This window comes from Pocillopora damicornis, chromosome 2 (genome assembly GCF_964200805.1).
Source record: "Pocillopora damicornis chromosome 2, jaPocDami1.2, whole genome shotgun sequence".
NCBI lineage: Eukaryota > Metazoa > Cnidaria > Anthozoa > Scleractinia > Pocilloporidae > Pocillopora > Pocillopora damicornis.
Window position 1 is genome coordinate 18,526,621 of NC_142671.1, and position 15,664 is coordinate 18,542,284.

The 15,664-nt window shown below is 37.1% G+C and overlaps 2 long non-coding RNA genes across 3 annotated transcripts; one reads left to right on the forward strand and one right to left on the reverse strand.

Annotated features, from left to right (window-relative positions):
- Positions 1 to 905: 905 nt before the first annotated feature.
- Positions 906 to 8,737, forward strand: LOC113682866 (uncharacterized). Of its 2 annotated transcripts, XR_016183587.1 has the most exons (5): positions 909 to 1,320; positions 1,818 to 1,900; positions 2,554 to 3,827; positions 6,645 to 7,439; positions 7,627 to 8,737. It is a non-coding gene; the product is annotated as an uncharacterized LOC113682866 (long non-coding RNA). The 2 variants fall into 2 exon arrangements; XR_016183588.1 differs by lacking the exon at positions 6,645 to 7,439 and having other exon boundaries at positions 906 to 1,320.
- On the reverse strand, positions 7,919 to 14,883 carry LOC113682865 (uncharacterized). Its single transcript, XR_003447337.2, has 3 exons — positions 14,630 to 14,883; positions 9,527 to 9,628; positions 7,919 to 8,299 (listed from the first exon to the last, which is right to left on the reverse strand). It is a non-coding gene; the product is annotated as an uncharacterized LOC113682865 (long non-coding RNA).
- Between the last annotated feature and the right edge of the window lie 781 nt (positions 14,884 to 15,664).

Genomic DNA, 15,664 nt, shown 5'->3' on the forward strand with positions numbered 1-15,664 from the left:
AAGGATTTCACGAACTACAAGAAATTTCAGCGCCTTTTCCAGCTTCTACAGATGCAAGAAACACATTATTTGACCTTAATACCTTGGATATCGTCAGTCCTTTCAAGGTCGAGGGGTGTTTTTTTCTGTTGGGTCGAGTGGTTACCGGTTTGGAAGTCGAGGATTCATGTCTTTACTTTTGTCACGATTTTTCTTCAGGTAATTGACCTACGTTTAATATATTTAGGATAGGAATGCAGTGTTGCTATAACAAAATCAATTTATACAGCCTAATATTAGAAGAGAGAGCAAGATCACATAGCAGTCTAAGAAAATCTTTAGTGGCAGCCGCCATGACAGTTTCTTGGTCGTGTCTCGAATGGAAACGCCGAGAATATCTTTAACCTCTTTACTGTTATAGTACATATAGCTTATCGTTTATTCGCTTTTCTGTATTGATTTTTCATACTATGTATAATTGTTGCAGCATTAAGTTTGACTTAAGCACCTTGTTATTTCCCCTCTGTGCAACCGCACTAAAGAACGAGAGGGTAATCTCAGTTTCTAATCTTATCGATCTCTGTGTGACAGAGGTGACTCTCAGGGATTCATAACACTGTTGCTTTTATGAATCAATTTTACTGTCTTGCATCTGTTGGTGGTAAAAGAAACACTCCGCCATTAAGAGCGGGAAGTGTTTTGATTTTCTTTCTGTCCTCCCAAACTACCAAAGCGTAAAATAAAGGGGGTACGTTTCTAAAGAAACAGTGGTGTTGCGTCAGTGAGAGAGTATAACGGGGCAATAAAGTATTTATACTGAGTTGATAACGTAAATTAGCCACCGTAAAGAGTTTCAAAGCTGAGGTTTCGAGCGTTGGCCCTTAGTCAGAGCGAAACAGAACGGCTAACGCTCGAAACGTCAGCTTTGAAACTATTTCGGTGGCCAATTTACGTTATCAACTCAATTGATAATACTATATTACCCTACCAAAGCGTTGGCTAAGCTTTTCAAATGCCTTTGTATTTTTAAGGTTAACTGTAAATTGTCAAAGTTAGATAAGTGATCCCTGGTTTTGTCGCAAAGTTTTTAGGAAGTCTTTTAATTTAAGAATTAAGTATGAATTAATTTCATTAAGCACCTAAAATAATTGTCTGTATCAGCAAAACGTGCCCAGTCTTTCCATCCTGACCTGAAGTCCCATTAGTTTCTCTTTATCCTGACATCATTCCCATTAAAAAGATATTTTCTTTTTCAAAAACAGCATCAAGCAAAAAGCAAGAAAGCCTGGCAAACAAGAAGTGAGAGGGTCAAGGAAGGAACAAAGAACATCATCCGATAAGGTTAGTTTTTCAAATTTGAAAATCCCAAAAATTAGACAAAAAACCTAAATTTAAAATGAAGGAAAATTCAAATAGAAATTAAAGATGATTCTTTCAATCTACGATTTCTTCGACCTCTGTCCATTAAGACGACTTGAAGTGGTTCACTACGCTGTTGTTTTTATTAAAGAATTCTTTCGCGCTCCATATATTGGAAGTAAACACCTGGTATCAAATTACCATTGAAACGGTTAGCTTATCTAATACTAAAGTAGATCTAAGGTAAAATGCCAATCGTTAAAGCTAGCTTGGTTACTCTCGATTAATTTAACGATTTCTGTTTCTAAATTCTTATGAATCAATTTGATATGGGAAAGATAAAAACCATTCGCATCACAGCAATTACATATTGCTTTCCAGCCAATTGTTGATCAAGATTTTTTTCGTTGGTTGTAACATTTCACTAAAGCACAGATCAGCTTTAGGTCTCCCATCTCCATTTTGCATTTCTTTTTCAGGAAGTAATGTGCCAACTGTGGACTTAAGTTTCACGTCTATTGATGATTCCCTCGGTGTGAAATGCACTTGTTGGCTGACGAAGGTAGACAAAATCCTGGTATTATTATTATACAAAGTTTTGCTCAGTTTGTAGTTTATCTCAGATGCTTAGCGCATCGGAAGATTAAAAGTTTTTTCTCTTACCCTTATTCTTGTGCTTATGTGCATAGAATATATATTTAGAAACAGCCTTAACTACCCCTCCCCGTCCTTGCTGAAACAAAATCTTAACATACAGTGTATTTGCGCATATTATAAAAGGTAATCGATACTGTTTTTTGAAATTATTCAGCGAAGCATGTAAGTAGCGAAGTATTTCAAAATGTTTCATCAAAGATTGTTTAGATGTAGTTTCTAAAGATTATTGAAATATGGCATAAATCGATCCAGGATTTCGGCATTTTGTTATACATCATATTATTAATAATTTTATAATCGATATTTTGCTTTTTAAAGTATTTATATTGGTTTTAAAATGGCTAGTATTAGATTAGATTGTTTTGAGATAGTAATTTCGATGATGGCGAGATCTGTAGATACAAATTTATGTTCAATTTTTAAATGTTAGGTTTACTCATTTTATTTCAGTTGTTTAAAGCATTAGATCATATCCATATGTATATTGCGCCATATAAGTATTAAAATTATTATTAAATTATTAAGAGTTATTGATGATTTCTTTGTTTCCTTTCCAAGGCAAAAAGATACTCTCCCGCGGCATTTGGTAATGCGGCTGATTTCATGAGATAAGTATTGACCTATGTAAATTAAAATACAAATGTTTAGTCCAAGAAATAAACCTAAAAATATACACAATGACTTGGTCCTACACAAAAAAGGAATGGAAACCTGTTTGGGACACTGGAGTTTCTTAGTGCAAGAGATGGGAGACTTAAGGCTGACCCGCTATGAGGCATTGTCACCAAAACAATCTCTTCCTTAGTCTTGATCTGTGATGCATAGACTAATTGGTCCCCCCAAAAAAGAGAATATAACTGTTTCGGACCCTGGACTGTCTTTATGCGCTGATCGGGTGTTTGACTTTGTACAAGAGATGGGAGACTTAAAAGCTGGCCCTTTAAGGGGTTGGTGTCACCCAAACAATCTCTTCCTTAGCCTTGATCTGCGATGCAAAGACTTGGTCCCCAAAAGAAAAAGAATAAAACTCTTTCGGACCCTGGACTGTCTTTATGCGCTGATCGGGTGTTTGACTTTGTACAAGAGATGGTAGACTTAAAGCTGGCCCTTTAAGGGGTTGGTGTCACCCAAACAATCTCTTCCTTAGTCTTGATCTGTGATGCAAAGACTTGGTCCCCAAAAGAAAAAGAATATGACTGTTTCGGACATTGGACTGTCTTAATGTGCTGATCGGGTGTTTGACTTTGTACAAGAGATGGGAGACTTAAAGCTGGCCCTTTAAGGGGTTGGTGTCACCCAAACAATCTCTTCCTTAGTCTGGATCTGTGATACAAAGACTTGGTCCCCAAAAAAGAGGGTAAAACTGTTTCGGACACTGGACTGTCTTCATGTGCTGATCGGGGGTTTGACTTTGTACAAGAGATAAGAGACTTGAAGCTGGCCCTTTAAGGGGTTGGTGTCACCCAGAAAATTTCTTCCTTAGTCTGGATCTGTGATGCAAAGACTTGGTCCCCAAAAAAGAGTATAAAACTGTTTCGGACACTGGACTGTCTTAATGTGCTGATCGGGTGTTTAAATTTGTACAAGAGATGGGTGCTTAAGGATTGACCCACTAAAGAGTCGGTATCGCTCAAAAAAATCTAAGAAAATATTGAAAGGGAGCTTATTTTAGATAATATTTCACACATCAAAACTTAAAATCAATAGAAAAAAACTAGATTGTTTTTGTATTTTTTTATTTAAATACAGGATTTCAAGGACGAATGGGAAATTCGATGTATCGATTAGACTTCATAATCAGTGGATTGTGTCGCCTCCATGTGGTGTCCAGGGCAAGTGGTTTGTTATCATTAAGAAGCTGCACGTTATCAATTGAGACAGAAGCATATAACATAGAAGCATCATTGATGCATCATTGAAGCATCTGAGAATTGATTTTCTTGTCAGGGTGGAATGTTAAAACAATCGCATTTTCTTAAAGTACTGTCCTAGCGTTACGAGTTCAGTTTACGGCTCACACGTAGCTCTTCAACAAAATCTCACAACGGATACGTAAATCCACAACTAGCATTCAGCAGAGCAAAACACCTTACCTACAGCCAACAAATGAAATGTAAAATTTTAGAGCTTTTCCGGAGTAAGAAGGGCTTGAACAAATTAGTTCGCCATAATGGAATATAACTCGAGGTCACTTTATCAGAAGAATGTAGAGAAATAGAGAGAAAAAAAGAAAAATTATACATCGACGCAAAATAATACAGCCCTTATCAGTGAGCTTGATCACAATGTGGAAATTGTTGTTCAAACACAAAATCGAGTAAATACGAGGTGAAAAAGACTTTTTTTAAAAAAAAAAAAAAAGAGTTTTCTTAGGAAAAAAATCTTGTAGCACAATTAATAGACTACAACCTTGTATAATCATTTGCTGCAAGCATTAATTTTGGCGGAGTTAACTCTTCATTAACAATATAAATACCTCGTACTAACCGAGTTCGAGTTCATTACCGTAAGTTACAGACCTACTTTTTACCCGCTCAGATTTATTTCCCGCGCATCATAAATCCGAGCAGATAAAATGAGGTTCTCAAGCTAAGCGATATAACGAGGAAACATGGCTAGTAAGATATTTAGCATATCTCTTGGTTCAATTAGAGGGGGGGAAATTTCAATTCTAACAAACTTTTTAATTTAGCGAACCGTACAGCGAACTATGTCCGCTAAACTGACCAATTACCGCACGTGTTAACCGAGAGATATGATAAGCTTCCTTAGTGTACGACCTATTTCTCGACGAGGATTTGATTCAGTCGCAGTCCTCACAATAGTTAGAAGGTTAAGTATCGCTTAAAAATCCGCGCTAGAAAACTCATAGGATCCGTAAATTGCGGGTTCTCCGCACGTTTGACCTTCTTACTGTCTTCAAGATACCCTACACAGGATCGAAATCTCATTTTATTTCTTCTAAAACTCAATAATTAAATTTTTAAGCAGTTACGTTTTCTTGAGCAGATCCTTTATTTTTTAAACCTACAAAGCAATCCACTTGATTCTCTGCGACAGGTCAGGGGAAGTTCTCGGGAAAAATATCAAATTAGAGAAAAGTCAGGGAATCTTCAGTTTGCGTCAAGCAAGTTAAAACGTCGTTTGAAGTACTCACGTAAGAGTGAAATCTACCTTTCAAGAACTCATCGCTCTTTTCGTTGCCCTTTCAAGATGAAAATGCTAACATCTATTTTTTTGGGATGTTTCTTGTGTAATTTTTTTGGTGTAGTTGATAGAAAAAGTCAGGGAAACTCAGGAAATTTCTAAAACCTGTGGCTGTGACAACTATGGTTCACGGTAGTATCCTGCCTGAACATAGGCAGATAGATCAGTTTTGCCTTAATTATGCTTTCATTTTTTCACAGTCGGTGAGAGCTAAGAAAAGAGATTTTGACATTTAAGTTTGTCGTCATTTTTGTTGGAATGATAGACTACCTCATCCTTCGGACATAAAACTCGTTTCCGATCCTCTAACAAATTACTACTAAGGACTTCCCCTTGGGTTCTATTTTTTTTTCTTCAAATAATTCTGTCTATGGTTGCATCTGTTCAAACAAAACTTAAGGTTAGAAAGAATGCAATGAAAGACGAGTGATAGGTAAAATTACAGTTCAAAGAACGCTTGTTAAAAGCCAGACCCCTTCAGGGAAAATTTTTCGAAGTTTTTCGATTGAATCATTGCATCGATTCATTCCTTTTTTCCTCCTTCACATTTTCTCCTGGACACCTCAAGTGAGGCCACAATATTTTTTTCTGTTTAATTGATTAGTTAAAGATGAATGAGTGTTTAACTTCTAGCGGTAGTCCTGCAATTAGCTTCTTTTGTGTCGCTTGGGTGTAAAAAAATATTCAACCAGAACTAGAGGTGTTATTTTGCTATCATTTCGTTTTTTAGTCTGTTAGATGCCGGAAAGATAACTTTAATATAAAATGTTAATTTTAGATTGTGGTGAATTTAATTGTTGTGGCATAGCTGAACGGAAGCTTTTGTCATTCTCTTACAATGGACCAGAAATTGCCTGTGAACAGCAAATCATTATAACTGCCGATTTGTTTAACAAATAGAGAAGCCTTGATTGTGCTCTGTTCTGTTGTAAAGCACGCAGGAGCAGTGTTGTCCTCTGATAGATCACGCTATTTTAACCAATGACAGCGCGGATTATATCTGAACTTTATTATAAAAGTGAAAAATAACCGCGTGCCTGTCCTCTTTCAGCCACCGTAGTGTAAAAAAGAAAGTTAAGGGAGACGAAGAATACTCTTTATTCTGCTGAGTCTAGCTATGTTGTACACTTAAACGAAAACTTGTGAAATGGTCACGGACAAATATCAACTTTGGAAGGAAAGCAAGACTTTAGGCGGATCTCTTGTCGTCGGCCATCCCTGTTCACACCCACTTCTTTAAACTAGTTTTTTTCAGTCTTTATTTAAGTTTTCTACCTTGTGATAGTAACATTCGTTTCAAACGCATACGTTTTGTGTAACCAAACGTCCGTCGAAATACATACTTTTTTTCAAGACTGATATTTTTATCCTATGGAAGGGTTTGTCAGTAAGTATGGTTGTGTGTTCCATGACAAGTGTTTTTTGTCCTTTTTTCTACACAGATTTCACGTAAAATGACCACCACAGTAAGGATATCAAAGTCAAATACACCTTTTGTTGTTCATTTACGCAAAATGCACATTCAGTTACGTCAACAGTTGAAACTATACGGCAAATATACATTCATTTGAACTTCCATGAACTTCATTAACGCGAATGAACTTTCAGTAACGCTATTTGCGTGTGTATCAACATTAAATAGCATTAACGGATCAACAATTGCGTATTAGAAACATACAATAATACAATTTGCATAGAGACGCGCAATCAATTGCACCTTCTTACAATCGTTTATTCAAAATGATCAGCAAAAGGTGTATTATCCATAGTAAGGTAAGCACAACTGCAGATTGGGAGTTAGCCACTTTTTATAATTATTTGTAGGAGTTATGCGCCTTGTGGCACCAACATCTTTTAATACGCATTTGTATTACGGAAGACGTTTGGTGCGAACAGGTTTTCAATCCTGTTCTGAATTTTCCAACTTGTCCAAGGAAATACCTCATTGACTCCTTCGTTTTTCTTGTGTGTTATAAGCCACACTTAATATTCTTACTCACATTTTCGTCTTTTGATTTTGAAAAAGTACAAATCTAGAGATTTACCAATGTACATGTGTAATATATGTTAAACCGTTGTGCACCTCAAAAAAAAAAAAAAAAAAAAAAGTCAGTCACCACGCGGTGCGCTTTCTTCTCCTTTTACAAGTACCGCGAAGGTTACAAGTTTAGGAAGGTCAGACACTTCACGACACTTATTGAGCTTAAGTACGGTTGAACAGAACACTTGTTATTGAAGTCAGTTTACTTTATTATTCATTGCGAACATATTCATTGTTTTTTTTCGGTCATTGTGCGATGTGGTACAGTTGAACTAAACGAGTGTCCAATTGTACAATGTTGTGTTTGTACATAATAAGAACATCTTATTCAACATTTTGTTACGCTGTGGCTCATTTAATGTTCTTCATTCTTTCTTTCGTAGATTTCATGACGAATGAACACTTCAATACACCGTACAAATAATTGTCAATCTCAAAAAGGAAGTAAAGATTGGGGGTGGATCCACCTCCGTTCCCCAAAGCCATCCTCCTTGTGATAATGACATCATGTAATACGCATGTGCGCTAAGACAGACATTTGGTGACACAAAACGCGGGTATTCGAAAATAACTGGTACTACCACAAAGTAGACAACTTTTATTAAGAATTAAGTAAACTGTACGCAGGAGGTGGGTGCGGCGGGGGAGGTCGGATGGAGAAAAACAACTGTATAAAATTGTTGTAATATTGTACCGTATTAAAAGATTATTATGATTGTATTGTAATAATGTACTGTAATATTGTACTGTATTAAAAGATGTGTGAATCACAAGGTAGATGAGAATTAAGAAAAGTGGCGGGTGCGGTGGTAAATGATGAGCAGGAAACCGTTTTTGGTTTCCTTCCAAAGTTGATAATTTAGAAGTACCGTCTAATAGAGGCAAAGACGGGTGTGGTGGGGGATGGTGGACGGATAGAACCCCAATTTTTCATTTTATTCTCTGAATTAGGGGTCGATCCAATTTTGCTTTCTTTCCAAGATTGATATTTGTCTCTGATCTTATATTTAAGGTGATCGTGTTCCTTGGTATCCAGCTTTGGGAGGTCGAATAAACCTGCAAAACAAGGAAATGAAATCAAGACCAAACATAAAAACGTTGTCGCGGCTATCAGAGTGAAAGTTCACGTTTTCCAAGAGAGATTGAAAATAATTTCTCCAGTTTTTTTTTCTTATCTGGCAATCTGAAGTAAACTGCATTAAAATATATTTAATCACCTGACGAACACGAGACGCCAGTCTTCAAAATGGCTTCACTATCGAGCAAACATTACTCCATAGTGTAGGATGAGCTTTTTCTTGATGTAATTATTGTAGAAGCTTTTCTTCTTCTGAGAAACAGCAAATTTCTCCTGCCTTTCCAAATTGATGATTTCTTAGGCCCGAACTTTATTATTTGCTTTCTTCGACAATTTACAGAAATTTAAGATTGTAAATTTAAACTGTACTTTTATGTGAAGGGGCAGAAAATAAACAAAACATAATTTAAACGAAACCAGGTTCAGTGTGCTGTTTAAGTCTTTGAGTCTGAAAAACTACCAAGTACAAGTCTATCAGAACAAGAGAATGTAATATTCTGTTGATCAGAGTGAAAAACGCATCTCTTTTACGAAATAAAGTAAACGGCGATGAAAAGAAAACAGAGAAGGAAGAAACTGTACGCGAAGAGCTGTCAAATCCCTCGTGAAGCGTGAATTCTGCTTTTGGCATAAAAATTTGCATATTTGCACGTGGCTCTCTGAAATGGCTCTGTAGTTCTAAATGCTGTAAGGCAAATTTTTCCGTAGTTATTGATAACACGAACAATTTTGGAAAACCCACCTTCGGAGTTGTATGAGTTGTATGACGTAAATTTGACTGATTCGATTTCATTTTATTCAAATTTTTAACACTAAAACGGACAGTGGTTGACTTTTTAATTGCTTAAATTACATGTTGAGGAAGTAACTACAATAACAGAAATAAGCTGGTCCTCTGTAATTTGGGTTTGACAGAAGCGGATGTTAAGATTGCAAGAAGCCAAACCTTGTAGTTATTTTGGACCTTGAAGCAGTTCAATTTTAGTTTGACCTTAACGATAGGTTCAACTTTTTAAGCTGTTAAGTCCTAATGTAATTTTCTTACTTCTGAGATCTGATTAAAAGACTACTTATCCAAGCAGTTTCAAGAAGTGAGAATGATTAACGATCAAAAGAAAGTGGACAGCATCTCATTGCAAACTGACGTCTTAATTGGTTTCTGTAAAATATAACCATGGACTCAGTAAGATGTAAAACTTTCTAACCTGTAATTAGTACATCGTCATATCCGATTTAAAATTTCAATCCCCGTAGACATCACTGACCATACCCACAGAACTGCAACCTTCAGAGAATCCACTGTCTACCTGAAAAAGACAGTTTGAGCAAAACTTATTTCCGGGTGTGAACGTATGTAAATTATTAAATACTATACATCTAAAGCGTAACTTACACTAGAAAATACAGGATAGCCAAAGTAAACTCCATGTCACTACCCTAGGCAATTTCCCCGCCACCCCTCTAAGGAGGGGAGAATTCGATTCTAACCGCAAATTCTGGCTGATTATTCTAATCCAAAAAAGCGGTATACATATATCACAAACACTGCACCATTATTCAGGCATTACGTCACCAAGATAAATTTCAAATAGAAAGCAAGTAATGGAAAGCCTTAAATGTTATTAGTTGCAACACTTTTTTATCACAAAGCTAAAGGCCTTTACCACACGTTCTGCTCTAAAGAGCGAATAGGAACAGTATGGCCAGAATTCAAGTAAACAAAATCTATGCGTCAATTTGGCAAACGATATTGTCTTTAAAAGACTTAACTTCCTCGAAAGGCAGCTTAACCTGCCTTCTTTCTCGGTACCCCCTCCCACTTCCCCCACCCCCTGAATAAACCATCAACGACTTGGACTAGAGTCCAGGGCCCAGGTGTATAAGGGGCGGATGACGCTATACAATGGATAAATCGCTATCCAGCGGATAAGAGATAGCAAAACGAGTAGCGTTATCCACCGGATAGAGATTTATCCAGTGGATAGTGTTATCCGACCTTTGAACAACCGGGGCTGGGAAAACAACCTGCCTCTTACAGAGATCTTCAAAACCCTTAGCGAAACTACGTGCGACGTTGGAAGGTATCCGTTGCGTGATGAGTCGCCGAGAACATCCATCGTTTCTTTGCAATTTTTCACAGATGAACTCGCTGGTTACGTAAATTTTGCATTTTAGAACCCCCGTTGTGAAAAAGAAAAGCCCATTTTTACCACCAAGTTGCCCATCTTTAAACTTCGAGTAAGCAGTGGAATCAAAACGTCATGTAGAAAAGCATGAATAAAGACATAACAACGTCGGAGTAGACAATTTTTCTCCTAAAAGCACTCCTTCAATATAACCTATGCGCATTTCAACACTCTTCTCGATCGTTGTATTTAGCCGTCACCACGATATGCCATCCTGCTTAATTAAGTAATCCACTCCTATCAATATTCCATCTACTCAAATCCCAGCCCCACCTTAAAAGTTGTAACCTAATGCACACACAAATTTACTCGGTGGTACCGAAAGTTTTGAAAGTAATTTCGCTTACCTAACACTGCATTGTATACCGTAGTTAAAATATTCCATGCAATTACATACTCCGTGCAAAGAACTCTAATAGTAACATTACGCAAACCTGGAATCTGCATAATTTAGTTTAAATAGTTTCGTGTCTTTTGTGTTTATTCGTTTCTATTGCTTATTTATCCATTTTGTATTTCACTCTCGTACCTGTTGTATATTTAGGAACAAGGCTATAAAAACCTTATGGGCCGGTTCTTAACACGAAGTCTAAACCAAACCGCGGTTTTATGGAAGCAATAGGGCTTACTTATTCTCCACAAGAGGGCTATTTTCAGTAACCTTTAATACCCATGAGTGACCAAGACAGAATTTCTCCGCACAATATCCATTCAATATAAACAGAAAAGTGATGAGAATAGAGAGAAATATCAATTAGGCGACTTTTAGTTGATCCAGTAACAAATTCTCCGAACGAAAATCATAAGAATTGTATGGCAGTCATTGAGGAGAATAACTTATGAGATCTTGAGAGTGAAAGGGTTAATTAAAATCCGCCGCTCCCCCCCCCCCCCCCCAAAAAAAAAAAAGCTGGCTTTTGGTCCTCTTGACACTTTTCTCGAAAATAAATGTTCAGATATAAGATTATGCTAAATTCAAGGGTTTACAGTCAAGTTGTCCCAAAGTCATCTTGCCCAAAGTCATGTCCCTTGGGACCCAAGTCATGTCACCTGTCAAGATAGTTTAGAACACAGTTTTGTTAAAAAACAACTAAATTTTGTTTAAATAACATAGGCTGTAAGTCTTCAATGGTAAAACATTGTTGCTACTACTACTAAATAGTGAGAATACACTACAAAGTTAAATATTATGGGATAATCAGTGAGTTAGTTATGATAATAAGTCATTCTCTAGGTCAACTAGCCAATCAGCCAGCCAGCCAGCTGGTCAGGCAGTTAGTCTATCAGTCAGCCAGTCAGTCAGCCAGCCAATCAGTCAGTCAGTCTGCCAGCCAATCAGTCAGTCAGTCAGCCAGCCAATCAGTCAGTCAGTCTGCCAGCCAATCAGTCAGTCAGTCAGTCAGTCAGCCAGCCTGCAGTCAGTCAGCAAGCCATTCAGTCAAACAGTAGGCCAGTGAGCTAGCTAGCCAGTCAGCCAGTAAGTCAGTCAGTCAGACAGAAAATTTGTAAGTCAGTCAATCTGTCAGTCAGTCAGCGAGTCATTTAGTCAATCGGCAGAGTAGTGAGCTAGCTAGCTAGCCAGCCAGTCAGTCAGTCAGTCAGAAGGTTAGTCAAACAATCAGTCAGTCAGCCAGTCAGTCAGTAAGCCAAAAAGGTAGTCAAACAGTCAGTCAGTGCCAATCAGCCTGCAAGCCGGTCAGTAAACTAGTGAGGGAGCCAGCCACTTGGCTGGTCAGTCAGTCAGTCAGTTAGTCAGTCCAGTCAGTCAGTACGTCTCTCAGTCAGTTTCACAGCCAACCAGCCAGTCAGTCTCTCTGTCAGTCAACCAGCCAGTCAATCAGTCAGTCAGTCATCATATTGTAGTGCATTATGATGAACCTAAATGACTCATGTGAGCCCCTAGAAGACAGGCCCTATGCCAATTCACATCTTGACATTTATTATCCATGTGCAAGGACAGGCACACACCAAGCCATATCACTAAGTAGAGGTTTTAGCTCCACATGTGAAAGTCCTATCATACATGTGTGGTAAAAGTTAATATTTAATGAGTGTAAATACATTATCTGAATCCATGAGCCTCTAAATCAGTTATCAAATAACACTGTGAGGGGAAGGGAGGAGAGAAAGATGAAAGTGATTTCTAATTGAGATACTTTTTTCAGATACATGTAATGGTGAAAACCAAATGGTGCCAGTATTTAACATATAATATGCTGTTTTTTTTTTTTAAAGAAATAAGCAAAATGTCTGTTTTCATTATAAGTTAAACCATCAAATAAGTAACCATCAATCCATTATGGTCTCTTTTTTTTTGGTTTCTAGATTCCAAACTAACTATACCATCTTATCTGAGCATTGCATCAGTCACATATGCTGTGTGAGAAAGACAAAAATAATGCGAGCAAATCCATTTAAAGGTTTGCACATGACTGACAAAAAAATCTGAAGAGCTCAAAAACTTGTTGGTTTAAAGTCAAGCATTAAATCTATAATAAAACTGAAGTTTGGATTATTCAGTGCAGCCTTTTCATTGCTACCCTTCCATCTGTATTTTCACCATGTGCTGTTGTATTTTTGCCATGTCCTACTGTGAACTACAGTAAAACCTTGTGCTAAGAAAACTTGTTTCTATTACAAGAACTCAACCCTTATGGAGTATTCAGTAATAAAAAGTGCCACATTCTCTCACAATTTACTCTAATATATAAAATAAAAAAATCATGTTCTGTTTTCCTTTTTACAAAATAAATGATGACAGTGTAAAAGTCTTTCCACATATAGTTCTAAATATTCTAAATAGATTAGTCTTAAAAACACACACAACTCAGTAAAATTGATTTAAAGTCATTGACTGATGGACTAGTTAAAACATATAAAGGTAAATTATTCCATATAGTCTAGTTGCAGCAACTGAGAAAGCCCTGTTACCTTAGGTCTTCAAGTTGGTCTTTTGGAATTCTTAAAGATACTTCTTGTGAGCATGAGAGGGACCAACAGATGACTGATACATGCAAGTGCTGGATAATGCAAACCCTTGTTTGTAGATAATAAACTTTGATAATAATTTGCTGCTCCATAGGGAGCCAGTGTAAATTCATCAAATTCGGAATTGTGTGCAGAGCCCTAAACTGTTTAGTAAAAAGGCACACAGTGCAGTTTTTTTCTACTTTAACGAATCAATGAGTAGTGACTTATCATTGTTTAAATGACAAATAACCCTTTGAACAATACCAGAGTAAGATCAAATTTAATTCTAATCAGTAGATATGATGTTTGTACTGTTATAGCTAAAAATTATAGATATGGATTCAAAGTATTCTCTGTTTTCAATGTTACTGAGTTAATGTGAGTGTAACTTTGATAAAGCAACCAACTTAAAGCAACTCTCTTAAGACTGCACTTGTGATCTCTTTTAATTTCTTTAAAAAACTTTGCTTCCAAAATTTGAGTTGCCAAACTTGGAGTGCTGCTCATCTTTTGTTGTTTACAATAACTGTCTTAATCCTTTCAAATCTAAAATTACTTAATTATAACCTCTACCTAATGCAGTCTCAGTCAACCAGCCAGTCAATCAAATTTCCTACATGCTGATGGAAAGATCTCATCAAAACAAGTCATTGCAATTGTGTTCAATCAATTGTGAAGCTACCATTTTTTCAGATGAGATGGAAGTAAACACAAAAGCAGGTTTTACTTATTTGTAAGATGTGCTGATTTGAGACTGTACCAAGGCAATAGAAGGTATAACAATTGAAAAGAGTACAGCCTTTCATTGGGATCATCAGGGGGAGGGGACATTGTGTGACGCCAAACCTAAAGGATCCACTGAAGGATCTACCTAGTGAGTCTCTGCCCCATACGAAAAAAAACTACAACTACATCAGCATTCGTACCTGAAAAAGCTCCTTTAACAACAACAACAACTACAACAATAACAACAACTACAACACCACGTGTCCAGAGGTAACCTGGATTAAGCATTCAAATACGCAGCAATACTCCTTCACAAAATAGCGGACTAATTCACCCATTTTAAGCCAACTAATTCAGTTATATTTAATCATAGACAGATTAAATTGATGAAAAAAAATTGTAGATTTTAAAGATTTCTTTACTAACCTCTTGCTGACAAGTTGACATTTGGCATGCACTTGGGAAACATGGTCTTCATCTCTATGTAATGCGAACTCTCTTCCTTCCATCTTATATCTAAATATTACTAAGCGATGCAAAGTTTCTGAGAAGCTGAAGGGCCCTTCAGTTCCGGACCTTGTACCAAAGCAAGCTGTCATTTCCCTGCAGTTCTCACAATTTCTACCACGCCATGTTCCGCCATGTTGGAGTGAACCAGTTTTACCCAGCCCTCCTCCCTAACGAGGAAACGCGCACGTTTCGTAAACATCAACGCACGAAAACGCGGGAAATTGCAGATACTGCGCGGAAACACGTAAGGTTTTTTCGGACTTTCGAGGTAGGGAGAATTTCCATCATGTTCATCAGATCTTTTTAACAAATAAACACTTACTCGGGACAGACAAGGAATAGGTTCAACGTTTACTAAGTTTCCAAGTCAGGAGCATTCGCCGTAATTATCTTTCAGACTTCAGAAGTGAAAAAGTTATTTTTAATATTAATTGTGATTTATTCACACTATATCCATTTTGAAATCACTGATGATCCTTGTAATCTGATTTGCTCTCAGTGGCGCGATTTATTCACAAATCGTACCATTTTTTGCCTTAAATCGCATCTTTTTCTCAGCTAATAATATACATGGAAAAATTACTTAGTTCTGATTAGTTAAGATAAATGCAGTTTTCAGGTAATTCAGTGCAGAAGAGAGTTAATTCAGTGCAGAAGAGGGTTAATTCAGTGCAAAGAAAGAAACAAATCAGACATTCTGATTGGTCAATAATCAAAGAAACTCACAGATAGCCAATCAAATGCGAGCCTTGGATGTCGCAACAAAATTTGAAAATTTGCGAGCACCCTTAAGGCCTATTTACACGGCACGACTTTGTCGCATGCGACAAGCTTACGACAGGCCTACGACATGACTTAAGAGTCGTAAGCGAGTTGTAGGTTTGATTTACACGAAACAATTCGTGTTGTAAGCCTGTCGTAAGCTTGTCGCATGCGACAAAGTCGTACCGT